Below are 25,129 nucleotides of genomic sequence, written 5' to 3'. Positions count from 1 at the left end.
ATCACTTGGAACTTAACTATAGAGGGAATCAAAATGTATTTACCATTACAATACTCCTGTATTCTGTTTGTAATGTGTGCCCCTTGCGCATCAAAATCCTCGACTCAAGGGACTTAGCATGGAAGAGGGTAAAGGTCAAATATGATTTGCTTAAGGGGATTGTATACTTAGTTGAGGGCCATTCTTACAACACTATCATAATCGACACAAGCTCCTATGATACACAAACCTTTGACACGCATTTGATCAACATACTTATGCACTTTTCACACAGGTTCCTAAGACATATGCTCTAACAACACACACTTCTATCACACTCACTCATATTACACTCAAATGTACAACACTGACACTCCCGACACACACTCTTGCATCACACTTGTGAATCTGACACTTATGCCCGCCCTCCTATGGCACATGCTCCTTTTGCCCATGCTCCTATAGCACATTTATGACACTTAGAATTATGAGAAACGTTCCTTCAACACATGCACCTATGGCTCTTGCTCCTACAACTCATACAACAGATTTATGACTTTCACACTTATGACATAGGCTCCTTTGAGATGTGCTATTAACACACACATTCTCTTGAGGCACACACTCTTATAACAAAAACTCCTATTTATTCACATACAGGGAAGACCAGTGTTCTTTTGATCACATAATAATGTACAGTAGATAAGGTATTAGATTTGATAAAAAAGCAGTGACTGTGAGTTCGAGTGACATTCTAACCAGGTTGTGCAGGGGAGTTAATGGAACAATACATAGGTGTACATACATAGATTAAGGAACACCAACATTAAAGATCTTTAAGTGCAGATAGGTGGTATGGCCTGCTGTGTTAGGGATATGGCCATGATGGATGATGTGCTAGTGTGGAGGCAGAGAAAGTGAGGGACAGATGGAGGTTAGAGGCAAAGGAACAAATATTAGCTAGAGGCAGATTATAGGTTGGTTACGAGGATAACATGGAGGTGAGGAGTTAGGCTTTTTGTTTGATACACACATCATCAGAGTGTTTGATTTGATTACCCCTTGCATTCTTACATGCCCTCTGCATATACCACACAGATAAAGTTGCTAATTGAAGGACACAGAGCACCACTCAAGATTTCTCATTTTGTAATCACACTACATCTGACTTATTCTTCTCCTGATTAAACTACACATTTTATTCACCCCACTTTAAACTTGACATTGATAAATGCCATTGATCAGCTTGCCCCAAAAATATAGATCTTCCCCTCCTCAAAGACAAAGAAACAAAAACACACACTTCCTCAGACCTCCCTCCATAATTTGGAATGGAAGTGTAGACAGGAACATGACCATAAGACAACAGTTACTCCCTGCCCTTTGTGGTTCCAAACTTACTATCTGCAATACTAAGAAGCATATTTCTAAACCTGGATTAAGCATGAAGCAAACTCTTCTAAAAAAATTGATAGAATTGTGCAGGAACTCTCTTTGACTAAATATTTGGGTTCCCAAAATGGCCCTCCTCTTATTTTTTTATTTATTCTTGTGTTTAATCATTTAATATTTTTACAAGTATCGTTGAAACGCGAACAAAACTATTTTGCGCTTAGGGCGCCACTTGTTTATTAGAAATGTAGAAACGATATCTGTTTAGGCAGTCAAACCTAAAATCAAAGTAGAAAGTGAAGGTAGTTACATAGAAGAGAACGGGAAAAGTGACAGGGGAACGATTACAGTTCTGAAGTTTCTGGCACTGGCATTTGCTGTTTGGTCTTTTTAAGAGCCAAGTCCAGAAGTTTTGCGGTAGTCATGGACCATCTGGCGCTATTGCCGGCCATTAAACGACTCCAGCAGACTTGTTCGTCCATAATGGTCAGGTCTGCCAAAAGTGGTGCAAAATACGCCTCTCTCTCCTTGCTCATTAGGGGGCATACCATGAGTAAATGTCTTATAGTTTCTGGTCGATCGGATTTCCACATAGTTGACACACATTTGAGGCCGCTGTTTGTCTGATTGCTAACATTTCCTGAATAGGAAGTCTCATAAAGAGTTTCCTCAGTGTTTTGTCCGGGAATTTTTCACAATACTTCAGAGGGGTGTTTAATTTGTTGAACAGTGGTGGAAGATGCTTTAGCAGCTTATTGGCTGTGGCCTTGTCGTTCGTGGTGATCCAGTCTTGATGGTCTATTTTGGATTTCATTCTTTGAGGATTGCCAATTAGTGTGTCTTCCGTACAGGCTAGCTCATCTAGTTTGTCTTGAAGGCCCTTTGCCCAAGCGTTAAGAGGCTTACAGCCATCACTCTTGATTTCTGCTGCCACCAACTGATATACTGGAAGACTGTCAGTCAGCTGAATCTTTCTGTATAGTTGTATTGCGCTCTGTTCTACCAATGCTGCTAAGGACAGCAGGCCCGACTCCTGCCTGATTGCTACCATGGAGGCGGACTTTGGAAGCCCTACGACCGACTTCCACAGAAAACCTTCCAGTTGAAGCCATATCGATGTAGGCATATTCAAACTTGCGTTCTTTCCATATGTCAATGTTGGGACGACTTTGGACTTATAGAAATGAATGGCAGGGATTAACAAGAATTTGCCAAATTTGGTGTTATCGGGGTGCTGCCCCCGTCATTGTTCTGGAGCACCAGGTCCAGAGTTTGGGGCATTCTACGGTGGAATGCTAATCTGAGGGTTCTGTTGAGTCCTCAGTATGTGACCCAGATCCCGTGCCATATTTTGGACATGACGCTCTAACTGGGAAACCCGCTCAGGCTGATACGGGGCTCTATTTTCTCCCCTGGGCTGATCCCGGGAAGGGTAGCTATCCCTTCTCTGGTAGTACCCCTGGTTGGGAAGATTTTGGTACCCCTCCACCCTTGGCCTCCTCTCTCCCGGATTAGGTTGTCTGGGCTCAGGGAATTGGGGAAAGAAGGATGGATGATTTTGGGGCTGGAAATTGGGTGGATACCTGGGGAAAAAGTTCTGCCCAGGATTTGGAGAATTTCTGCCCTCCTTGGGGAAGTCAGGAGGGAAGTTCCCCGGGTCAGGTGCTTGGCTGGATCCCCCCCCTTGGGCTGGAGGAGACCACACATAACCCAGGATTGGTCTGTTTCCCTTGTAACGGGGACTTACATAGTCAGGAGAGCGAGGGACCTTATTTGTGGGACTACCTCTTTCACTCCCTGTCTGTGACTGGCCCGAGGACCTTCTTGGCCTAGCATTATTAGGTGCAGGTAGGTTTTTAGGCCCCCCCATCTCCAAATCCAAAACGGGGGTGACCTTTACCTCTGCCACCTTGGCAGCAGCAGGGGTGCTGTTGGTTTTGGGATTTTTCTGGGTATTGCTTTTATTTTCTATGGGCTTCTGCACCTCATAGATCCGGGTAGCCTGTTCAATGACCCAGTCTAAAGATCTTTTCTCATGAAAATCTCTCACGAGCTGGGTCATTATATATTTGGGCAAGGCATGGAAAAATGTATTGACAAATTCTTTGCTGTCTGTGCGCACCCTTCTGGTGGTCTGCGCAAAGGCACGTTTCAGTTCTTGCACGAATTCTTGTGGGGCCTGATTCTCCCCACATTGCAAATTGTAGGCTGCCTTGCAAGCCTTTTGAGGATTTCTGTGAACAGAAAAATGTTTCAAGATGGCCGCCTTATAGGTGGACCATCTTAAATGATTTTGGTCCTCCAGCCCCGTAAAGAAACTGGAGTATTCTGGGGAGAATGTCCATTTGACATACTGGATGCAGCTACTGCTGTCCTTCAAATGGAAAGTCTCCATCATTTGCTCATAGAGCTCCAAGTGTTCCCAAACAGAGTACTTGGCGTTCTTATGATAAGGCGTGATGACACTCCTGATTGCCTTAATCTGTTTCAATGGATCCTTAAGCAAGGCCCTTTTTGCCTTATTGGCCTTTTTGGTTCGGGTAACCCTTGTCCATTCATCCTCTGACTGAGAGGCACTGCTCCCAGAGGTTCCTGTCTGAGATTCCAGGTTTTCCCGGATTCTGTGAGCCTGGGAATGGCTGGCAGAATGTGGGGACCTGGTCTCCTGTGTCCTGCGCCGTTCAGAGGAGTCTTCAGATTCCTCCTTGCTGCCAGGATTTGATGGGTACCCCCCCCACTGTCCTAACTGGGCAGAAGTTTTCAGGATGCCCTTAATGGGCCTATTCTCCTGGGGTTCCCCACTAAATTGCACTGTGCTTGGGTGCCCATACCCGGATGCCTGCCCATCCATTCCTGGGAGGTACTGGCCTATGAGCCCCATGCTTCTGGCTGGATAGTAATCTGCCATCCCTGTGGCCCGGTGTTCATGTGTGCCAGAGGACAGGGGGGTGGCAGAGTCCAGGGACTGAGAGAGATAAATGCCTCTGGTACTAGAGCTCCTGAGGTTATGCTCAGGAGTTTCCCTTTCCCAGCGAACCTGGTCTCTATCCGCCCCTGCTCCCTGTTGCAATGCAAGAGCCTGCGCCTTCAGTTCCTCAGTTAAGGCCTTACTAGACTCTATCAGTCTCTCCTGCATCGCTACCTGTTGTTGGAGCCTATCATTGTGCTGGCAGAGAGCCTCATTCTCTCTCTGCGTTTCCTGATTGGTCCTGGAGCACTGGGCCAGTCTTTGCTGCAGGAGGGTTACCTCCTGAGCTGTGTCCCTATTGGCCTGCTCCTTTCTTGCCAGAGCATCCTCCACCTTCCTGGTGTGCTCTAACAAGTTCTGGTGTTCTTTTTGGAAGTCACCCAGTCCCTGGAGGGCCAGGTGATTGTCTTCCATTTTCCTTTTTAAGTGGCAGACTTCCTGGCCTAAGGTATCCCTTTCCTGACTAAGAGCCTGCATCTGTGCTGCCAGGTCGTCCCTTTGCCTTTGGAAGGCACCAGTTTTCTGGCGCTCCTGGTCAAACTCTGCCTGGGTATCCAGGTCTTTCAAAATCAGTTTATTGCTCTCTGCCTTCTCCCTATCTAGGTGGCTTTTCAGGGTGACTACCTGCTCAGCACATGCCCTATTGAAGTCTAACTGTTGCTCCAGCTTTTTTCTGGCTCTGCAGTAGGGAGTCCAAACCTTCTTGGTACTCCTTCTGCAAGGCCAGAAATCTGGTATCCTGGTCCGCCTTTTCCTGTTGCAGCACATCCATATCCTCCTTTATTTTAGTGATGTACCGTCTGCTGTCATTTTCTGACTCCTGGCTCCTGAGTAGCCTCTGCTCAGAAGAGTCCAGATCAGATTGGGCCTTCTGTAATGCCAGCAGTTGCCTACTCGCCAGATCTTGGCCTTCAGCACATTTGTCCTGCATGGCTCCCATATGTAAATATAAATATGCCGCTACCCTGGCAATCTTGTGGTGCTCATCCTTGGCCTTCGGGGCCATGTATAGTTCACTCAGGGCCACCTGTAGGGGAGCCTGATCTCCCCATATATCTGACCCTGTTTCAGTGACCTGTTGCGCGATTGCCTGCAACCAGACCGTTTGGTCCTGATGAGTCCACTCACCTCTCACAAATAGCTTATGTAAGAAGTGTTCTCTGGCTATTTTCATATCTACCAAGGTCGTCATTCTAGAGATTGGTCTCTGTCCTGACTTACAGAAGTTTGTATTTTATTTTTGCAAAACAGACCTTTTCCTTAGAGCGTTCCTTTGAGGAGTGCTTTACAGCGTAACACAGCGTGGTGATCCGACCGGATATGTGTATGTGGTCAGCTGGCACGCTGTATTAATCTGCACAAGTGATAGATCTAACCCAAACATCCCGAACGAGCCCCCAATTTGTAAGAGGATTAAATTCAACACTACAGCTAAATCAATGCCTAGTCTGGGATACTGAATGGAAAACCTTATTGATTTGTCTTTATGTCCAGTTCATGCGTTCTGGATGACTACCCCTATATAACACCCCTCTCTTGGAATCCCCCTGACCCCACTGAGCCAAGAAGTAGTTCTGTTTTGCAAGTTCAAAAGGTTTATTTGATAATTTAAACAATAGATATATATATATCACACTTTATAATAAATTAATAATTGAATATCACACTTAATCTGAGCAGTAATCAATAATGGATAGTCCGGCACTAGCACACTTCTTTATAATCAATGATGAGTGGTTATAGGATGGATAAGATAGCAACAATACTTTTATGGTTTCAATGGATGCAATGTGGAATGAAATGCAGTACAGAAAATAACTTAATAGGATTTCAGCAAAAGACAATGTAATCACTTTCTTGGACAATTCACCCCCCCTTTTATGCACTGTAAGGAGATGAAGATGACACAGTTCTTAGGAATGCAATCAAATAGAATTGAGTTCAATTCCCCCCCAGCAGCTTATACAACAGATAGGAGTTTTGAAACACAGGCAAAATGCTTTGAGTATGGTGACAATGCAGTGAGAAATATGCTGAAAATGGTTTTAATTCCCTTTAGGAGGTTCAGGTGAGTGAAATATACTTGGGATGAGTTCATGCTCACTTTAGCAAGGATCTATGAGTAACTAGCAGGTTAAACAAATTTTTGGCAAAGGAAAGCAATGAAGCTGCTGTTTTCACACGTGGCTGGATTTTTAACCAAATTGCAAATCGAGGTAAAATTTGCGAGTGCGAGAATCGTGATTACGGCAAATGTATGAGGAGTGGGAAGTCGGTTCTAGACTTGTTGAAAAGCTGAGATTCTAAGCTTTCGGAGGAAAGTTAAACCAAGTTCCTAGCCCAAACGGTTCCAGAGATACGGACGATTAAATAAAGGTAGTTTTTCGGATTTGAAATTTTAAGAGTTCAAAGCGACAGGTTACAGCTTGCAGCTAGAAAATGACAAGTGACAGCTTTGCAAATGACAGGTGACAGTTAGGAGGCAGTTCTGGTTAGATTAAAATAGATTGAATTATATTATTTTAACTAAGAGATTGGTTCTGCACAGTTCTGCTAGGTAATCACAATATAATTTTAAAAGGAATGGGCCTCGCCACGGATCTGGTCAACATTGTTTTCTTCACTCGCCACGGACGTTTCTGCGCACAGCGTCTGGGTCAGCTCTACTCTGCTGGTCTGGTCTGGGTCTCTGGTTCTGATCAGGTCTGTGGGTTTCTAGGCCCTACCCCTCTCCACTTGTCATTGGCCACTTCCTCCTCTTCCCCTTGATTGGGGGAATGAAATGAAGTGTCATCATGATGAGGTCTGTTTATGATACAGAGAACCCACCCCTGTCAACTTTACACACAATCTATATTTGACCTAAAGACATATTTCATAGATACACAGTGGTTTGAAATTACATGCACCCATCACATATCACATGAGCTATACCCTGTTCAAACTCTGCTCTTCCTGGGGGCTTGGGTTAAAAAATGGCAACATTTTTCACTTTTTGGTCGGGTTACCAATATTGGATTTGACCCTGCATTTACACAAATGTTCGCAAAGCATGTGGGCATTAGGTGGTGGAGTGTCAGATTTTTAACATACATACATTTAGAGTAATATCCTCTTTTCCGCTAAAAACCCCCCATAACATACCACCGGGTCCTAACACGTCTTCAAATGTGCACAGAAAAATCACAAGAATAATGATATCACTTATAAAATTTTCACAAGTCCGCTCTATGAATGATCCATCTTTTTAGATTTATGTTCTGGCCCCAAAGGGGTGTGGTTTCCCAGGTCACATGGTGTAGAAACCAGTTTATCCAGTTTCTGCCAAGCTCAGAGACCCTGCCCCTCCCAGCTTCTGCCAAGAGGAAGCTATTTTACGGTCCCCCTAATAAACCATCTGCCTGGGCCCTGGAAGGCCCATTGTTCAAAAGGAATCCATTTACGACTACCCTAATAAACCATCTGCCTGGGCCCAGGACAGGCCTTTGTTCAACTCCCTGTAGCTGCTCCACCCCTAATCTAATCAGAGAGGTGACAACTCCTTTTGGCAAGGGGAAGAGTGGCTGAGCAGGTTTTAACTCCTGTGGGGGTAGATGTCAGGCAGAATTCAGTTCCTTAAGCCAGGCCCCAGCTAATGTCACTTCTAGTTACCCAATTTTCTGCATTCAAATAAACTAACAATTTTTACACATGCAGCTAGAATGCTGATTCTAAGTTTAAAACTATGACATTTAAACAATTGAAACCTATGTGACACTCAAAAGTAGGTCACTCATTTTTTTTAAACATTTAGATTTTTAGTGTCTTTCAGTCCAAATTTACTTAAACTGCTGAAATCCACAGCTCAGCCAGTTTTGCTATGAACATTATTTTAGGCTCATCCTCTTTCCAGATTTTGTATGCCCACAAGACTTTATTCTGTCAAATGTCTGCTGGTGTTCAGTGAGATTGTTGGATATTCTGCAATGTTTGAAATGGGCATTCTGAGCTTGCCTTCAGAGAAACAAAGGGTGATTTTTAAAGTGCTTCCTAGCGAACAGGCACTGCTGTTTTTCTCTTTGGCACCCCATTTCACTCATGGCTCTTCTGACCCAGCACACCCGCACCGGGGGGTGGCAAGTCAGGCGACCATTTTGGTGTGCGCACAAACTGCGCGTTTTTCATAGATTCTGGTGCACATGTGTGCTTTTTCGGCCATCTTGGATTTCCTAAGCCCACAGCACCAAATGTTGTAGCATAATAGTCCAAACGTGGGTCAGAACACCCAACACAGTACAATGCAATCAATTTTCTTGAAAAGGAAGTATCACTTGGAACTTAACTATAGAGGGAATCAAAATGTATTTACCATTACAATACTCCTGTATTCTGTTTGTAATGTGTGCCCCTTGCGCATCAAAATCCTCGACTCAAGGGACTTAGCATGGAAGAGGGTAAAGGTCAAATATGATTTGCTTAAGGGGATTGTATACTTAGTTGAGAGCCATTCTTACAACACTATCATAATCAACACAAGCTCCTATGATACACAAACCTTTGACACGCATTTGATCAACATACTTATGCACTTTTCACACAGGTTCCTAAGACATATGCCCTAACAACACACACTTCTATCACACTCACTCATATTACACTCAAATGTACAACACTGACACTCCCGACACACACTCTTGCATCACACTTGTGAATCTGACACTTATGCCCGCCCTCCTATGGCACATGCTCCTTTTGCCCATGTTCCTATAGCACATTTATGACACTTAGAATTATGAGAAACGTTCCTTCAACACATGCTCCTATGGCTCTTGCTCCTACAACTCATACAACAGATTTATGACTTTCACACTTATGACATAGGCTCCTTTGAGATGTGCTATTAACACACACATACTCTTGAGGCACACACTCTTATAACAAAAACTCCTATTTATTCACATACAGGGAAGACCAGTGTTCTTTTGATCACATAATAATGTACAGTAGATAAGGTATTAGATTTGATAAAAAAGCAGTGACTGTGAGTTCGAGTGACATTCTAACCAGGTTGTGCAGGGGAGTTAATGGAACAATACATGGGTGTACATACATAGATTAAGGAACACCAACATTAAAGATCTTTAAGTGCAGATAGGTGGTATGGCCTGCTGTGTTAGGGATATGGCCATGATGGATGATGTGCTAGTGTGGAGGCAGAGAAAGTGAGGGACAGATGGAGGTTAGAGGCAAAGGAACAAATATTAGCTAGAGGAAGATTATAGGTTGGTTACGAGGATAACATGGAGGTGAGGAGTTAGGCTTTTTGTTTGATACACACATCATCAGGGTGTTTGATTTGATTACCCCTTGCATTCTTACATGCCCTCTGCATATACCACACAGATAAAGTTGCTAATTGAAGGACACAGAGTACCACTCAAGATTTCTCATTTTGTAATCACACTACATCTGACTTATTCTTCTCCTGATTAAACTACACATTTTATTCACCCCACTTTAAACTTGACATTGATAAATGCCATTGATCAGCTTGCCCCAAAAATATAGATCTTCCCCTCCTCAAAGACAAAGAAACAAAAACACACACTTCCTCAGACCTCCCTCCATAATTTGGAATGGAAGTGTAGACAGGAACATGACCATAAGACAACAGTTACTCCCTGCCCTTTGTGGTTCCAAACTTACTATCTGCAATACTAAGAAGCATATTTCTAAACCTGGATTAAGCATGAAGCAAACTCTTCTAAAAAAATTGATAGAATTGTGCAGGAACTCTCTTTGACTAAATATTTGGGTTCCCAAAATAGCCCTCCTCTTATTTTTTTATTTTTTTATTTATTCTTGTGTTTAATCATTTAATATTTTTACAAGTATCGTTGAAACGCGAACAAAACTATTTTGCGCTTAGGGCGCCACTTGCTTATTAGAAATGTAGAAACGATATCTGTTTAGGCAGTCAAACCTAAAATCAAAGTAGAAAGTGAAGGTAGTTACATAGAAGAGAACGGGAAAAGTGACAGGGGAACGATTACAGTTCTGAAGTTTCTGGCACTGGCATTTGCTGTTTGGTCTTTTTAAGAGCCAAGTCCAGAAGTTTTGCGGTAGTCATGGACCATCTGGCGCTATTGCCGGCCATTAAACGACTCCAGCAGACTTGTTCGTCCATAATGGTCAGGTCTGCCAAAACTGGTGCAAAATACGCCTCTCTCTCCTTGCTCATTAGGGGGCATACCATGAGTAAATGTCTTATAGTTTCTGGTCGATCGGATTTCCACATAGTTGACACACATTTGAGGCCGCTGTTTGTCTGATTGCCAACATTTCCTGAGTAGGAAGTCTCATAAAGAGTTTCCTCAGTGTTTTGTCCGGGAATTTTTCACAATACTTCAGAGGGGTGTTTAATTTGTTGAACAGTGGTGGAAGATGCTTTAGCAGCTTATTGGCTGTGGCTTTGTCGTTCGTGGTGATCCAGTCTTGATGGTCTATTTTGGATTTCATTCTTTGAGGATTGCCAATTAGTGTGTCTTCCGTACAGGCTAGCTCATCTAGTTTGTCTTGAAGGCCCTTTGCCCAAGCGTTAAGAGGCTTACAGCCACCACTCTTGATTTCTGCTGCCACCTACTGATATACTGGAAGACTGTCAGTCAGGCTGAATCTTTCTGTATAGTTGTATTGCGCTCTGTTCTACCACTGCTGCTAAGGACAGCAGGCCCGACTCCTGCCTGATTGCTACCATGGAGGCGGACTTTGGAAGCCCTACGACCGACTTCCACAGAAAACCTTCCAGTTGAAGCCATATCGATGTAGACATGTTCAAACTTGCGTTCTTTCCATATGTCAATGTTGGGACGACTTTGGACTTATAGAAATGAATGGCAGGGATTAACAAGAATTTGCCAAATTTTGTGTTATCGGGGTGCTGCCCCCGTCATTGTTCTGGAGCACCAGGTCCAGAGTTTGGGGCATTCTACGGTGGAATGCTAATCTGAGGGTTCTGTTGAGTCCTCAGTATGTGACCCAGATCCCGTGCCATATTTTGGACCTGGCGCTCTAACTGGGAAACCCGCTCAGGCTGATACGGGGCTCTATTTTCTCCCCTGGGCTGATCCCGGGAAGGGTAGCTATCCCTTCTCTGGTAGTACCCCTGGTTGGGAAGATTTTGGTACCCCTCCACCCTTGGCCTCCTCTCTCCCGGATTAGGTTGTCTGGGCTCAGGGAATTGGGGAAAGAAGGATGGATGATTTTGGGGCTGGAAATTGGGTGGATACCTGGGGAAAAAGTTCTGCCCAGGATTTGGAGAATTTCTGCCCTCCTTGGGGAAGTTAGGAGCGAAGTTCCCCGGGTCAGGTGCTTGGCTGGATCCCCCCCCCCCTTGGGCTGGAGGAGACCACACATAACCCAGGATTGGTCTGTTTCCCTTGTAACAGGGACTTACAAAGTCAGGAGAGCGAGGGACCTCATTTGTGGGACTACCTCTTTCACTCCCTGTCTGTGACTGGCCCGAGGACCTTCTGGGCCTAGCATTATTAGGTGCAGGTAGGTTTTTAGGCCCCCCCATCTCCAAATCCAAAACGGGGGTGACCTTTACCTCTGCCACCTTGGCAGCAGCAGGGGTGCTGTTGGTTTTGGGATTTTTCTGGGTATTGCTTTTATTTTCTATGGGCTTCTGCACCTCATAGATCCGGGTAGCCTGTTCAATGACCCAGTCTAAAGATCTTTTCTCATGAAAATCTCTCACGAGCTGGGTCATTATATATTTGGGCAAGGCATGGAAAAATGTATTGACAAATTCTCTGCTGTCTGTGCGCACCCTTCTGGTGGTCTGCGCAAAGGCACGTTTCAGTTCTTGCACGAATTCTTGTGGGGCCTGATTCTCCCCACATTGCAAATTGTAGGCTGTCTTGCGAGCCTTTTGAGGATTTCTGTGAACAGAAAAATGTTTCAAGATGGCCGCCTTATAGGTGGACCATCTTAAATGATTTTGGTCCTCCAGCCCCGTAAAGAAACTGGAGTATTCTGGGGAGAATGTCCATTTGACATACTGGATGCAGCTACTGCTGTCCTTCAAATGGAAAGTCTCCATCATTTGCTCATAGAGCTCCAAGTGTTCCCAAACAGAGTACTTGGCGTTCTTATGATAAGGCGTGATGACACTCCTGATTGCCTTAATCTGTTTCAATGGATCCTTAAGCAAGGCCCTTTTTGCCTTATTGGCCTTTTTGGTTTGGGTAACCCTTGTCCATTCATCCTCTGACTGAGAGGCACTGCTCCCAGAGGTTCCTGTCTGAGATTCCAGGTTTTCCCGGATTCTGCGAGCCTGGGAATGGCTGGCAGAATGTGGGGACCTGGTCTCCTGTGTCCTGCGCCGTTCAGAGGAGTCTTCAGATTCCTCCTTGCTGCCAGGATTTGATGGGTACCCCCCCCACTGTCCTAACTGGGCAGAAGTTTTCAGGATGCCCTTAATGGGCCTATTCTCCTGGGGTTCCCCACTAAATTGCACTGTGCTTGGGTGCCCATACCCGGATGCCTGCCCATCCATTCCTGGGAGGTACTGGCCTATGAGCCCCATGCTTCTGGCTGGATAGTAATCTGCCATCCCTGTGGCCCGGTGTTCATGTGCGCCAGGGGACAGGGGGGTGGCAGAGTCCAGGGACTGAGAGAGATAAATGCCTCTGGTACTAGAGCTCCTGATGTTATGCTCAGGAGTTTCCCTTTCCCAGCGAACCTGGTCTCTATCCGCCCCTGCTCCCTGTTGCAATGCAAGAGCCTGCGCCTTCAGTTCCTCAGTTAAGGCCTTACTAGACTCTATCAGTCTCTCCTGCATCGCTACCTGTTGTTGGAGCCTATCATTGTGCTGGCAGAGAGCCTCATTCTCTCTCTGCGTTTCCTGATTGGTCCTGGAGCACTGGGCCAGTCTTTGCTGCAGGAGGGTTACCTCCTGAGCTGTGTCCCTATTGGCCTGCTCCTTTCTTGCCAGAGCATCCTCCACCTTCCTGGTGTGCTCTAACAAGTTCTGGTGTTCTTTTTGGAAGTCACCCAGTCCCTGGAGGGCCAGGTGATTGTCTTCCATTTTCCTTTTTAAGTGGCAGACTTCCTGGCCTAAGGTATCCCTTTCCTGACTAAGAGCCTGCATCTGTGCTGCCAGGTCGTCCCTTTGCCTTTGGAAGGCACCAGTTTTCTGGCGCTCCTGGTCAAACTCTGCCTGGGTATCCAGGTCTTTCAAAATCAGTTTATTGCTCTCTGCCTTCTCCCTATCTAGGTGGCTTGTCAGGGTGACTACCTGCTCAGCACATACCCTATTGAAGTCTAACTGTTGCTCCAGCTTTTTTCTGGCTCTGCAGTAGGGAGTCCAAACCTTCTTGGTACTCCTTCTGCAAGGCCAGAAATCTGGTATCCTGGTCCGCCTTTTCCTGTTGCAGCACATCCATATCCTCCTTTATTTTAGTGATGTACCGTCTGCTGTCATTTTCTGACTCCTGGCTCCTGAGTAGCCTCTGCTCAGAAGAGTCCAGATCACATTGGGCCTTCTGTAATGCCAGCAGTTGCCTACTCGCCAGATCTTGGCCTTCAGCACATTTGTCCTGCATGGCTCCCATATGTAAATATAAATATGCCGCTACCCTGGCAATCTTGTGGTGCTCATCCTTGGCCTTCGGGGCCATGTATAGTTCACTCAGGGCCACCTGTAGCCTGATCTCCCCATATATCTGACCCTGTTTCAGTGACCTGTTGCGCGATTGCCTGCAACCAGACCATTTGGTCCTGATGAGTCCACTCACCTCTCACAAATAGCTTATGTAAGAAGTGTTCTCTGGCTATTTTCATATCTACCAAGGTCGTCATTCTAGAGATTGGTCTCTGTCCTGACTTACAGTTTGTATTTTATTTTTGCAAAACAGACCTTTTCCTTAGAGCGTTCCTTTGAGGAGTGCTTTACAGCGTAACACAGCATGGTGATCCGACCGGATATGTGTGTGTGGTCAGCTGGCACACTGTATTAATCTGCACAAGTGATAGATCTAACCCAAACATCCCGAACGAGCCCCCAATTTGTAAGAGGATTCAATTCAACACTACAGCTAAATCAATGCCTAGTCTGGGATACTGAATGGAAAACCTTATTGATTTGTCTTTATGTCCAGTTCATGCGTTCTGGATGACTACCCCTATATAACACCCCTCTCTTGGAATCCCCCTGACCCCACTGAGCCAAGAAGTAGTTCTGTTTTGCAAGTTCAAAAGGTTTATTTGATAATTTAAACAATAGATATATATATATCACACTTTATAATAAATTAATAATTGAATATCACACTTAATCTGAGCAGTAATCAATAATGGATAGTCCGGCACTAGCACACTTCTTTATAATCAATGATGAGTGGTTATAGGATGGATAAGATAGCAACAATACTTTTATGGTTTCAATGGATGCAATGTGGAATGAAATGCAGTACAGAAAATAACTTAATAGGATTTCAGCAAAAGACAATGTAATCACTTTCTTGGACAATTCACCCCCCCCTTTTATGCACTGTAAGGAGGTGAAGATGACACAGTTCTTAGGAATGCAATCAAATAGAATTGAGTTCAATTCCCCCCCAGCAGCTTATACAACAGATAGGAGTTTTGAAACACAGGCAAAATGCTTTGAATATGGTGACAATGCAGTGAGAAATATGCTGAAAATGGTTTTAATTCCCTTTAGGAGGTTCAGGTGAGTGAAATATACTTGGGATGAGTTCATGCTCACTTTAGCAAAGATCTATGAGTAACTAGCAGGTTAAACGAATTTTTGGCAAAGGAAAGCAATGAAGCTGCTGTTTTCACACGTGGCTGGATTTTTAACCAAATTGCAAATCGAGGTAAAATTTGCGAGTGCGAGAATCGCGATTACGGCAAATGTATGAGGAGTGGGAAGTCGGTTCTAGACTTGTTGAAAAGCTGAGATTCTAAGCTTTCGGAGGAAAGTTAAACCAAGTTCCTAGCCCAAACGGTTCCAGAGATACGGACGATTAAATAAAGGTAGTTTTTCGGATTTGAAATTTTAAGAGTTCAAAGCGACAGGTTACAGCTTGCAGCTAGAAAATGACAAGTGACAGCTTTGCAAATGACAGGTGACAGTTAGGAGGCAGTTCTGGTTAGATTAAAATAGATTGAATTATATTATTTTAACTAAGAGATTGGTTCTGCACAGTTCTGCTAGGTAATCACAATATAATTTTAAAAGGAATGGGCCTCGCCACGGATCTGGTCAACATTGTTTTCTTCACTCGCCACGGACGTTTCTGCGCACAGCGTCTGGGTCAGCTCTACTCTGCTGGTCTGGTCTGGGTCTCTGGTTCTGATCAGGTCTGTGGGTTTCTAGGCCCTACCCCTCTCCACTTGTCATTGGCCACTTCCTCCTCTTCCCCTTGATTGGGGGAATGAAATGAAGTGTCATCATGATGAGGTCTGTTTATGATACAGAGAACCCACCCCTGTCAACTTTACACACAATCTATATTTGACCTAAAGACATATTTCATAGATACACAGTGGTTTGAAATTACATGCACCCATCACATATCACATGAGCTATACCCTGTTCAAACTCTGCTCTTCCTGGGGGCTTGGGTTAAAAAATGGCAACATTTTTCACTTTTTGGTCGGGTTACCAATATTGGATTTGACCCTGCATTTACACAAATGTTCGCAAAGCATGTGGGCATTAGGTGGTGGAGTGTCAGATTTTTAACATACATACATTTAGAGTAATATCCTCTTTTCCGCTAAAAACCCCCCATAACATACCACCGGGTCCTAACACGTCTTCAAATGTGCACAGAAAAATCACAAGAATAATGATATCACTTATAAAATTTTCACAAGTCCGCTCTATGAATGATCCATCTTTTTAGATTTATGTTCTGGCCCCAAAGGGGTGTGGTTTCCCAGGTCACATGGTGTAGAAACCAGTTTATCCAGTTTCTGCCAAGCTCAGAGACCCTGCCCCTCCCAGCTTCTGCCAAGAGGAAGCTATTTTACGGTCCCCCTAATAAACCATCTGCCTGGGCCCTGGAAGGCCCATTGTTCAAAAGGAATCCATTTACGACTACCCTAATAAACCATCTGCCTGGGCCCAGGACAGGCCTTTGTTCAACTCCCTGTAGCTGCTCCACCCCTAATCTAATCAGAGAGGTGACAACTCCTTTTGGCAAGGGGAAGAGTGGCTGAGCAGGTTTTAACTCCTGTGGGGGTAGATGTCAGGCAGAATTCAGTTCCTTAAGCCAGGCCCCAGCTAATGTCACTTCTAGTTACCCAATTTTCTGCATTCAAATAAACTAACAATTTTTACACATGCAGCTAGAATGCTGATTCTAAGTTTAAAACTATGACATTTAAACAATTGAAACCTATGTGACACTCAAAAGTAGGTCACTCATTTTTTTTAAACATTTAGATTTTTAGTGTCTTTCAGTCCAAATTTACTTAAACTGCTGAAATCCACAGCTCAGCCAGTTTTGCTATGAACATTATTTTAGGCTCATCCTCTTTCCAGATTTTGTATGCCCACAAGACTTTATTCTGTCAAATGTCTGCTGGTGTTCAGTGAGATTGTTGGATATTCTGCAATGTTTGAAATGGGCATTCTGAGCTTGCCTTCAGAGAAACAAAGGGTGATTTTTAAAGTGCTTCCTAGCGAACAGGCACTGCTGTTTTTCTCTTTGGCACCCCATTTCACTCATGGCTCTTCTGACCCAGCACACCCGCACCGGGGGGTGGCAAGTCAGGCGACCATTTTGGTGTGCGCACAAACTGCGCGTTTTTCATAGATTCTGGTGCACATGTGTGCTTTTTCGGCCATCTTGGATTTCCTAAGCCCACAGCACCAAATGTTGTAGCATAATAGTCCAAACGTGGGTCAGAACACCCAACACAGTACAATGCAATCAATTTTCTTGAAAAGGAAGTATCACTTGGAACTTAACTATAGAGGGAATCAAAATGTATTTACCATTACAATACTCCTGTATTCTGTTTGTAATGTGTGCCCCTTGCGCATCAAAATCCTCGACTCAAGGGACTTAGCATGGAAGAGGGTAAAGGTCAAATATGATTTGCTTAAGGGGATTGTATACTTAGTTGAGAGCCATTCTTACAACACTATCATAATCAACACAAGCTCCTATGATACACAAACCTTTGACACGCATTTGATCAACATACTTATGCACTTTTCACACAGGTTCCTAAGACATATGCCCTAACAACACACACTTCTATCACACTCACTCATATTACACTCAAATGTACAACACTGACACTCCCGACACACACTCTTGCATCACACTTGTGAATCTGACACTTATGCCCGCCCTCCTATGGCACATGCTCCTTTTGCCCATGTTCCTATAGCACATTTATGACACTTAGAATTATGAGAAACGTTCCTTCAACACATGCTCCTATGGCTCTTGCTCCTACAACTCATACAACAGATTTATGACTTTCACACTTATGACATAGGCTCCTTTGAGATGTGCTATTAACACACACATACTCTTGAGGCACACACTCTTATAACAAAAACTCCTATTTATTCACATACAGGGAAGACCAGTGTTCTTTTGATCACATAATAATGTACAGTAGATAAGGTATTAGATTTGATAAAAAACCAGTGACTGTGAGTTCGAGTGACATTCTAACCAGGTTGTGCAGGGGAGTTAATGGAACAATACATGGGTGTACATACATAGATTAAGGAACACCAACATTAAAGATCTTTAAGTGCAGATAGGTGGTATGGCCTGCTGTGTTAGGGATATGGCCATGATGGATGATGTGCTAGTGTGGAGGCAGAGAAAGTGAGGGACAGATGGAGGTTAGAGGCAAAGGAACAAATATTAGCTAGAGGCAGATTATAGGTTGGTTACGAGGATAACATGGAGGTGAGGAGTTAGGCTTTTTGTTTGATACACACATCATCAGAGTGTTTGATTTGAATACCCCTTGCATTCTTACATGCCCTCTGCATATACCACACAGATAAAGTTGCTAATTGAAGGACACAGAGTACCACTCAAGATTTCTCATTTTGTAATCACACTACATCTGACTTATTCTTCTCCTGATTAAACTACACATTTTATTCACCCCACTTTAAACTTGACATTGATAAATGCCATTGATCAGCTTGCCCCAAAAATATAGATCTTCCCCTCCTCAAAGACAAAGAAACAAAAACACACACTTCCTCAGACCTCCCTCCATAATTTGGAATGGAAGTGTAGACAGGAACATGACCATAAGACAACAGTTACTCCCTGCCCTTTGTGGTTCCAAACTTACTATCTGCAATACTAAGAAGCATATTTCTAAACCTGGATTAAGCATGAAGCAAACTCTTCTAAAAAAATTGATAGAATTGTGCAGGAACTCTCTTTGACTAAATATTTGGGTTCCCAAAATAGCCCTCCTCTTATTTTTTTATTTTTTTATTTATTCTTGTGTTTAATCATTTAATATTTTTACAAGTATCGTTGAAACGCGAACAAAACTATTTTGCGCTTAGGGCGCCACTTGCTTATTAGAAATGTAGAAACGATATCTGTTTAGGCAGTCAAACCTAAAATCAAAGTAGAAAGTGAAGGTAGTTACATAGAAGAGAACGGGAAAAGTGACAGGGGAACGATTACAGTTCTGAAGTTTCTGGCACTGGCATTTGCTGTTTGGTCTTTTTAAGAGCCAAGTCCAGAAGTTTTGCGGTAGTCATGGACCATCTGGCGCTATTGCCGGCCATTAAACGACTCCAGCAGACTTGTTCGTCCATAATGGTCAGGTCTGCCAAAACTGGTGCAAAATACGCCTCTCTCTCCTTGCTCATTAGGGGGCATACCATGAGTAAATGTCTTATAGTTTCTGGTCGATCGGATTTCCACATAGTTGACACACATTTGAGGCCGCTGTTTGTCTGATTGCCAACATTTCCTGAGTAGGAAGTCTCATAAAGAGTTTCCTCAGTGTTTTGTCCGGGAATTTTTCACAATACTTCAGAGGGGTGTTTAATTTGTTGAACAGTGGTGGAAGATGCTTTAGCAGCTTATTGGCTGTGGCTTTGTCGTTCGTGGTGATCCAGTCTTGATGGTCTATTTTGGATTTCATTCTTTGAGGATTGCCAATTAGTGTGTCTTCCGTACAGGCTAGCTCATCTAGTTTGTCTTGAAGGCCCTTTGCCCAAGCGTTAAGAGGCTTACAGCCACCACTCTTGATTTCTGCTGCCACCTACTGATATACTGGAAGACTGTCAGTCAGGCTGAATCTTTCTGTATAGTTGTATTGCGCTCTGTTCTACCACTGCTGCTAAGGACAGCAGGCCCGACTCCTGCCTGATTGCTACCATGGAGGCGGACTTTGGAAGCCCTACGACCGACTTCCACAGAAAACCTTCCAGTTGAAGCCATATCGATGTAGACATGTTCAAACTTGCGTTCTTTCCATATGTCAATGTTGGGACGACTTTGGACTTATAGAAATGAATGGCAGGGATTAACAAGAATTTGCCAAATTTTGTGTTATCGGGGTGCTGCCCCCGTCATTGTTCTGGAGCACCAGGTCCAGAGTTTGGGGCATTCTACGGTGGAATGCTAATCTGAGGGTTCTGTTGAGTCCTCAGTATGTGACCCAGATCCCGTGCCATATTTTGGACCTGGCGCTCTAACTGGGAAACCCGCTCAGGCTGATACGGGGCTCTATTTTCTCCCCTGGGCTGATCCCGGGAAGGGTAGCTATCCCTTCTCTGGTAGTACCCCTGGTTGGGAAGATTTTGGTACCCCTCCACCCTTGGCCTCCTCTCTCCCGGATTAGGTTGTCTGGGCTCAGGGAATTGGGGAAAGAAGGATGGATGATTTTGGGGCTGGAAATTGGGTGGATACCTGGGGAAAAAGTTCTGCCCAGGATTTGGAGAATTTCTGCCCTCCTTGGGGAAGTTAGGAGCGAAGTTCCCCGGGTCAGGTGCTTGGCTGGATCCCCCCCCCCCCCTTGGGCTGGAGGAGACCACACATAACCCAGGATTGGTCTGTTTCCCTTGTAACAGGGACTTACAAAGTCAGGAGAGCGAGGGACCTCATTTGTGGGACTACCTCTTTCACTCCCTGTCTGTGACTGGCCCGAGGACCTTCTGGGCCTAGCATTATTAGGTGCAGGTAGGTTTTTAGGCCCCCCCATCTCCAAATCCAAAACGGGGGTGACCTTTACCTCTGCCACCTTGGCAGCAGCAGGGGTGCTGTTGGTTTTGGGATTTTTCTGGGTATTGCTTTTATTTTCTATGGGCTTCTGCACCTCATAGATCCGGGTAGCCTGTTCAATGACCCAGTCTAAAGATCTTTTCTCATGAAAATCTCTCACGAGCTGGGTCATTATATATTTGGGCAAGGCATGGAAAAATGTATTGACAAATTCTCTGCTGTCTGTGCGCACCCTTCTGGTGGTCTGCGCAAAGGCACGTTTCAGTTCTTGCACGAATTCTTGTGGGGCCTGATTCTCCCCACATTGCAAATTGTAGGCTGTCTTGCGAGCCTTTTGAGGATTTCTGTGAACAGAAAAATGTTTCAAGATGGCCGCCTTATAGGTGGACCATCTTAAATGATTTTGGTCCTCCAGCCCCGTAAAGAAACTGGAGTATTCTGGGGAGAATGTCCATTTGACATACTGGATGCAGCTACTGCTGTCCTTCAAATGGAAAGTCTCCATCATTTGCTCATAGAGCTCCAAGTGTTCCCAAACAGAGTACTTGGCGTTCTTATGATAAGGCGTGATGACACTCCTGATTGCCTTAATCTGTTTCAATGGATCCTTAAGCAAGGCCCTTTTTGCCTTATTGGCCTTTTTGGTTTGGGTAACCCTTGTCCATTCATCCTCTGACTGAGAGGCACTGCTCCCAGAGGTTCCTGTCTGAGATTCCAGGTTTTCCCGGATTCTGCGAGCCTGGGAATGGCTGGCAGAATGTGGGGACCTGGTCTCCTGTGTCCTGCGCCGTTCAGAGGAGTCTTCAGATTCCTCCTTGCTGCCAGGATTTGATGGGTACCCCCCCCACTGTCCTAACTGGGCAGAAGTTTTCAGGATGCCCTTAATGGGCCTATTCTCCTGGGGTTCCCCACTAAATTGCACTGTGCTTGGGTGCCCATACCCGGATGCCTGCCCATCCATTCCTGGGAGGTACTGGCCTATGAGCCCCATGCTTCTGGCTGGATAGTAATCTGCCATCCCTGTGGCCCGGTGTTCATGTGCGCCAGGGGACAGGGGGGTGGCAGAGTCCAGGGACTGAGAGAGATAAATGCCTCTGGTACTAGAGCTCCTGATGTTATGCTCAGGAGTTTCCCTTTCCCAGCGAACCTGGTCTCTATCCGCCCCTGCTCCCTGTTGCAATGCAAGAGCCTGCGCCTTCAGTTCCTCAGTTAAGGCCTTACTAGACTCTATCAGTCTCTCCTGCATCGCTACCTGTTGTTGGAGCCTATCATTGTGCTGGCAGAGAGCCTCATTCTCTCTCTGCGTTTCCTGATTGGTCCTGGAGCACTGGGCCAGTCTTTGCTGCAGGAGGGTTACCTCCTGAGCTGTGTCCCTATTGGCCTGCTCCTTTCTTGCCAGAGCATCCTCCACCTTCCTGGTGTGCTCTAACAAGTTCTGGTGTTCTTTTTGGAAGTCACCCAGTCCCTGGAGGGCCAGGTGATTGTCTTCCATTTTCCTTTTTAAGTGGCAGACTTCCTGGCCTAAGGTATCCCTTTCCTGACTAAGAGCCTGCATCTGTGCTGCCAGGTCGTCCCTTTGCCTTTGGAAGGCACCAGTTTTCTGGCGCTCCTGGTCAAACTCTGCCTGGGTATCCAGGTCTTTCAAAATCAGTTTATTGCTCTCTGCCTTCTCCCTATCTAGGTGGCTTGTCAGGGTGACTACCTGCTCAGCACATGCCCTATTGAAGTCTAACTGTTGCTCCAGCTTTTTTCTGGCTCTGCAGTAGGGAGTCCAAACCTTCTTGGTACTCCTTCTGCAAGGCCAGAAATCTGGTATCCTGGTCCGCCTTTTCCTGTTGCAGCACATCCATATCCTCCTTTATTTTAGTGATGTACCGTCTGCTGTCATTTTCTGACTCCTGGCTCCTGAGTAGCCTCTGCTCAGAAGAGTCCAGATCACATTGGGCCTTCTGTAATGCCAGCAGTTGCCTACTCGCCAGATCTTGGCCTTCAGCACATTTGTCCTGCATGGCTCCCATATGTAAATATAAATATGCCGCTACCCTGGCAATCTTGTGGTGCTCATCCTTGGCCTTCGGGGCCATGTATAGTTCACTCAGGGCCACCTGTAGCCTGATCTCCCCATATATCTGACCCTGTTTCAGTGACCTGTTGCGCGATTGCCTGCAACCAGACCATTTGGTCCTGATGAGTCCACTCACCTCTCACAAATAGCTTATGTAAGAAGTGTTCTCTGGCTATTTTCATATCTACCAAGGTCGTCATTCTAGAGATTGGTCTCTGTCCTGACTTACAGTTTGTATTTTATTTTTGCAAAACAGACCTTTTCCTTAGAGCGTTCCTTTGAGGAGTGCTTTACAGCGTAACACAGCATGGTGATCCGACCGGATATGTGTGTGTGGTCAGCTGGCACACTGTATTAATCTGCACAAGTGATAGATCTAACCCAAACATCTCGAACGAGCCCCCAATTTGTAAGAGGATTCAATTCAACACTACAGCTAAATCAATGCCTAGTCTGGGATACTGAATGGAAAACCTTATTGATTTGTCTTTATGTCCAGTTCATGCGTTCTGGATGACTACCCCTATATAACACCCCTCTCTTGGAATCCCCCTGACCCCACTGAGCCAAGAAGTAGTTCTGTTTTGCAAGTTCAAAAGGTTTATTTGATAATTTAAACAATAGATATATATATATCACACTTTATAATAAATTAATAATTGAATATCACACTTAATCTGAGCAGTAATCAATAATGGATAGTCCGGCACTAGCACACTTCTTTATAATCAATGATGAGTGGTTATAGGATGGATAAGATAGCAACAATACTTTTATGGTTTCAATGGATGCAATGTGGAATGAAATGCAGTACAGAAAATAACTTAATAGGATTTCAGCAAAAGACAATGTAATCACTTTCTTGGACAATTCACCCCCCCCTTTTATGCACTGTAAGGAGGTGAAGATGACACAGTTCTTAGGAATGCAATCAAATAGAATTGAGTTCAATTCCCCCCCAGCAGCTTATACAACAGATAGGAGTTTTGAAACACAGGCAAAATGCTTTGAATATGGTGACAATGCAGTGAGAAATATGCTGAAAATGGTTTTAATTCCCTTTAGGAGGTTCAGGTGAGTGAAATATACTTGGGATGAGTTCATGCTCACTTTAGCAAAGATCTATGAGTAACTAGCAGGTTAAACGAATTTTTGGCAAAGGAAAGCAATGAAGCTGCTGTTTTCACACGTGGCTGGATTTTTAACCAAATTGCAAATCGAGGTAAAATTTGCGAGTGCGAGAATCGTGATTACGGCAAATGTATGAGGAGTGGGAAGTCGGTTCTAGACTTGTTGAAAAGCTGAGATTCTAAGCTTTCGGAGGAAAGGTAAACCAAGTTCCTAGCCCAAACGGTTCCAGAGATATGGACGATTAAATAAAGGTAGTTTTTCGGATTTGAAATTTTAAGAGTTCAAAGCGACAGGTTACAGCTTGCAGCTAGAAAATGACAAGTGACAGCTTTGCAAATGACAGGTGACAGTTAGGAGGCAGTTCTGGTTAGATTAAAATAGATTGAATTATATTATTTTAACTAAGAGATTGGTTCTGTACAGTTCTGCTAGGTAATCACAATATAATTTTAAAAGGAATGGGCCTCGCCACGGATCTGGTCAACATTGTTTTCTTCACTCGCCACGGACGTTTCTGCGCACAGCGTCTGGGTCAGCTCTACTCTGCTGGTCTGGTCTGGGTCTCTGGTTCTGATCAGGTCTGTGGGTTTCTAGGCCCTACCCCTCTCCACTTGTCATTGGCCACTTCCTCCTCTTCCCCTTGATTGGGGGAATGAAATGAAGTGTCATCATGATGAGGTCTGTTTATGATACAGAGAACCCACCCCTGTCAACTTTACACACAATCTATATTTGACCTAAAGACATATTTCATAGATACACAGTGGTTTGAAATTACATGCACCCATCACATATCACATGAGGTATACCCTGTTCAAACTCTGCTCTTCCTGGGGGCTTGGGTTCAAAAATGGCAACATATTTCACTTTTTGGTCGGGTTACCAATATTGGATTTGTCCCTGCATTTACACAAATGTTCGCAAAGCATGTGGGCATTAGGTGGTGGAGTGTCAGATTTTTAACATACATACATTTAGAGTAATATCCTCTTTTCCGCTAAAAACCCCCCATAACATACCACCGGGTCCTAACACGTCTTCAAATGTGCACAGAAAAATCACAAGAATAATGATATCACTTATAAAATTTTCACAAGTCCGCTCTATGAATGATCCATCTTTTTAGATTTATGTTCTGGCCCCAAAGGGGTGTGGTTTCCCAGGTCACATGGTGTAGAAACCAGTTTATCCAGTTTCTGCCAAGCTCAGAGACCCTGCCCCTCCCAGCTTCTGCCAAGAGGAAGCTATTTTACGGTCCCCCTAATAAACCATCTGCCTGGGCCCTGGAAGGCCCATTGTTCAAAAGGAATCCATTTACGACTACCCTAATAAACCATCTGCCTGGGCCCAGGACAGGCCTTTGTT

The sequence above is a fragment of the Ambystoma mexicanum genome, chromosome 6q, assembly GCF_040938575.1.
Source record: "Ambystoma mexicanum isolate Mex_15411 chromosome 6q, UKY_AmexF1_1, whole genome shotgun sequence".
Lineage (NCBI taxonomy): Eukaryota > Metazoa > Chordata > Amphibia > Caudata > Ambystomatidae > Ambystoma > Ambystoma mexicanum.
Note: the sequence above shows the minus strand (reverse complement) of the source record.